Source organism: Oncorhynchus kisutch, linkage group LG6 (assembly GCF_002021735.2).
Source record: "Oncorhynchus kisutch isolate 150728-3 linkage group LG6, Okis_V2, whole genome shotgun sequence".
Lineage (NCBI taxonomy): Eukaryota > Metazoa > Chordata > Actinopteri > Salmoniformes > Salmonidae > Oncorhynchus > Oncorhynchus kisutch.
In genome coordinates, this window is record NC_034179.2 from 84,062,449 (window position 1) to 84,067,040 (window position 4,592).

The 4,592-nt window shown below is 42.3% G+C and overlaps 1 protein-coding gene across 2 annotated transcripts in view; it reads right to left on the reverse strand.

The window, feature by feature from the left end:
* LOC109886818 (adhesion G protein-coupled receptor L1) overlaps nt 1-2,243 on the reverse strand; it is a 220,864-nt gene extending 218,621 nt beyond the window's left edge. The window contains exon 1 of one of the 2 annotated variants that reach the window (XM_031828040.1): nt 908-2,243. The gene's annotated coding sequence lies outside the window, so the exon portion shown is untranslated. The remainder of the gene's footprint in view (nt 1-907) is intronic. The other variant, XM_031828039.1, reaches the window with a different exon arrangement.
* Between the last annotated feature and the right edge of the window lie 2,349 nt (nt 2,244-4,592).

The window sequence follows — 4,592 nt, forward strand, 5'->3', positions numbered from 1 at the left end:
TTTTGAGCTCTCCTGCGCTCTAATGCGGATTTTCTTGTATAACACGCAATGAGCCCTTAAATGATAAAAGGTGTCTCTCCGTGAGACGACCTGCTACTGTGCTGCTGCTGGAAATGGGGAAATAGATGGAGGGAGGTAGTACATCACACCGCTTATGCTGCCTCTGTCTCTTCATCGCATTTTTCTTTCACATACGCTCGTTTTTTCTTCATGGGTGGTTGGGCTCGTATAGGGCGCTGCAAGCCAGGCAATTCGTCCAGACAAGCTTACCACGACAGTTCATCGCTCACTCATACATTAAATGTATTAAGGAAGCTGGCTCGCTTTTCTTCCCATGTCATCTGCGTACACGTCAAGCCCGTGAATGGCCAAAGTCCTCTTCCAATACCAGTGTCGGACACCGGCAGTCAAATTCAAGCCAAATAGCTGTCGTGGAAGTGATTTTGCGCATAACCATAGATATCAACAGAACGTTGTACAATGTAGTATAGACTAATTGTATAGACTAGTCCACCGTTTTCAATTTCAGAGAGATTGAGGCTAAATAACATTCAGTGTTCTTAACATTAATTCAATTTAACAATGGTCAATTTAATTAGTAATGCATTGCACGTTGCACTTCAGACATTATGTCCAATATAAATGACCTATTAATGTCCACTTAGTCAAATACGAGTGTACACACAAAAATAACCACACGTTTTAATCATGAAGCAACTGTTGTTGACGCATCGTAAACATACTCCACATATGTCCAAGCATAAAATATCAATAAATAAAGCTCGTTACACACCTCTCCACCTCTCTGCCAGACAGACAGATTCCACCGTCACATTCAGTGCAGCATCCCGTAGACCCAAATAGATTACATGGGTTATAACATTAAAAACCTTGCTTCGTGTCCTACCTTGATTCCTCCAATCTCCTTCCTTCGTTGCTCAGTATATCTCATTCATTCTTCCTTTCCCCTCTTTTCACGGTCTCCTTCTCCTCTGGTTATCCGTCGTTTGTCATTTCTTGGTCCTTCTTCGTGCGGATGCATAAAGATAAACAATTAATAACCTGCTATCTTCAAAACAACCACTGCGAATGAAACGGGAAAAATCCTGCCGGTTAAAAATGACAAAAACAGCGGCGGCGTATCCCTCATATCATGTTTATGCTCATGGAATTATACCCATATGCGTATCAGAATAAATAGTAATGCGACCTCGCCTCATTTTAAGACAATATTTCGTTTAGGCGCGTAAAGGCGGTCCCAGTTTTCCATAATAAGCAATAACGTCTCTAGCCTAGCACATAAATGTGTGCTGCGCAGTCCGTTTGAAATGGTTGTAGATAAGCCGTTTTCAATTTGCCATTGCAAAACGTATCTCTTTGGATGTTTTCCTAAATATTGTAGGCTTCAATGGCTAAATACCTTGTGTTGAAGGACCGATGCGGTTCTAATGTCGGTGGTTAAGAAATTCCATTATAGGCTATCCACAATTGTTGACTCTCAATATATCAAACCTGGAACCAAAACACAAATATCAAAGGTTCCTTTACCGACTCATGCCACGTAGAAAATAGCAGTCGTTCTGTCTCCTCTGTCAGTAGCCTATGTCGAAATGTCTGTCGCTGGTAGCCCACAAGAGGACTTCTACGCACTCAAGAACATTCAAGTAGTCTATTCTCGCACATTTTGTATGAATGAACAAAAAATTCAAAATGATTGTGTGCGAATATTCATAGATTGATGGTGCCCCACAGCTGAGGCGAACTTCCTCAGCGATGTCAACGGGTAGGCTAAGATTATTTATTGAAAGATGGATGTTGGATAATTTATGTTAAATTGAAAGGCTATCATGCGGCTACAAAATAACGACTAATAGTTCTGCAGAGCGTTTAGCTCATATTTCAATAACCAAACACAACGGCATTTTTTCCCCACAAAAGCAAGCAAGTTTAGCTAGTTCATCTTTCCTGTGATGCAAATATCATATGTCGTTGCCTGTGATGACAGACTGGCAGGCGAGGCGCGCATCTGGCTGTTCACCGCGTAGCATTCAGCGTCGCGCATATGTTGTTTATTAAAATCTCGAAATCTCCACCGAGAAGTCTATATTTCAGGTGAAGTCCTCGAGGCAATAATTAGATTCCCTAGTCGACGTTTGGTCCCTATAGACAGGCGCCACCGCGCACGCAGAATCATAAACGTTATTTCAGACGTGTGATTCTCATCTTGTTATTCATTTATTTGCAGACTACGTATCCTAGACTACGTGTTCGGGTTTATGGTCGTGGCATGGGAGGAAGCAGAGAGAAGTCGAAGGAAAGGTGAGAAGGACACAGGGTAAGCTATGTATGTTCGTTTACACGAGTGCCTCGTTGAGAAGGACGCCTAGGAAAGCAGCATTGGTGAAAGAGTATTGTTTCACCGCGTGATGCCGCTCCCTAGTGAAGGCGCTCAGGACGGTAACAGGAACGGCAAGTCTTTTGTATAATAATAGCCTAAGCCTACACCCAAGTCCCCCTATAAAACTGCAGTTAGATACGTTATATTATTGGACATTGCATGCTGTCCAATACACTATTAGGCTATTTTGTCTCCGGGTTCCAAATGAAAACAATGACAGGCCTAACAGAGTCTTGGTCTGTACTTTATAAAGGGATTGTAAAGGCTAGTAGACCTAGTAGTAGACTATGCATGACTCGTTCAGATAGTTTAGAAATCAGCCTCATCAGGGAACTATGTGTTAAACATCAACATTACAATCCCAATGTCAACCAATGAGTTATAACTACTGATTTATAAAATATGTTATACTGAATCATCTATAAACTATTACATCGCATAACAACGCCGCTATAAAGTAGGCCTTCATTTAAAGTGATCTGCTGACAATTAGTAGCCTATAGGCTCGCTTGCTTAATTGCTCATGGTGGCGCAATGTGCTGGACAGTGGCATGCCATAGCTCTCTGTTGTTCATATCAGCTGGTAGGTCCTCCATTCTGAGACCAGTGTCTGGACAGATGTCCACATTGGTTCCATGTGGCTTTACTAAACGTCTTCGCTCATTAGAGGGAACCCTCAGTATGAAACTGCTGGCGGGCAGCTCAGGATGTCTCACACAGTACAACAACAAACAACAGACTGTAAGGTGTTTGGATATGACCTTTTTGTGGGAGTTGACCTACCCTGCACCCATTTCATTTGCAGCAGCACCCTCCATAGTTTATTCAATTGACACATGGCTGAAAAGGAAAACAATTCCTTGCAAAGGGTAACATTACATTATTACATTATTACATTATTACATTAGTTCTAGAATATTTCAAACCACCTGATGGAATTGGAGCGGATTACTTTGACAGCAGTGGGTTTGGACCTGAATCAATCTGACCCATATCTGAGACATTATACAACTAACTAAAGGAAGGCTTTTTGTCAAATAGACAGTGGATTGATCCATTATGTAACCCATGCATTTGTAGGGGCCAAACAGGTCTAACTTCAGTTCCAATTCAATTGCATTGCAATAGCTTTTGGTCTATAGTCTGTAGGTGTGCAGGATGATAACTATCCACCTCTTCCATGCTAGGGCCTCTGTTCTGTCCATAGAAATAGCATTGCTAGAACAGCACCGTCATGGCCTCATTGACTTGAAAAGGGAACTTCATTCTAATCATTCTATTTTTATGGTTCTCTTCCTGATTGCACCGCCCTCTGAAGGCTCCATCTCTGACTGACTTTCATGGACCAGCTCATCTGATTCTTGCCTCCAATAAAGACTATACAATGTCATTTGCATTGCATCATTATGTGAAAGCAAGCCTCCCCAGCTTTTTCAAGATCAAATGTCACAGTAGATTTCTGCAGACAGCCACACAGCTGTATATACATGGGAGAGATTGAAGCTGTGTCACCTATGGTAGTGTAATGTACTGTAGCGAGCCATGAATCAGACAGTCACACAGCTGTATATACATGGGAGAGATTGAAGCTGTGTCACCTATGGTAGTGTAATGTACTGCAGCGAGCCATGAATCAGACAGTCACACAGCTGTATATACATGGGAGAGATTGAAGCTGTGTCACCTATGGTAGTGTAATGTACTGTAGTGAGCCATGAATCAGACGGTCACACAGCTGTATATACATGGGAGAGATTGAAGCTGTGTCACCTATGGTAGTGTAATGTACTGCAGCGAGCCATGAATCAGACAGTCACACAGCTGTATATACATGGAGAGATTGAAGCTGTGTCACCTATGGTAGTGTAATGTACTGTAGCGAGCCATAAATCAGACAGTCACACAGCTGTATATACATGGGAGAGATTGAAGCTGTGTCACCTATGGTAGTGTAATGTACTGCAGCGAGCCATGAATCAGACAGTCACACAGCTGTATATACATGGGAGAGATTGAAGCTGTGTCACCTATGGTAGTGTAATGTACTGTAGCGAGCCATGAATCAGACAGTCACACAGCTGTATATACATGGGAGAGATTGAAGCTGTGTCACCTATGGTAGTGTAATGTACTGCAGCGAGCCATGAATCAGACAGTCACACAGCTGTATATACATGGGAGAGATTGAAGCTGT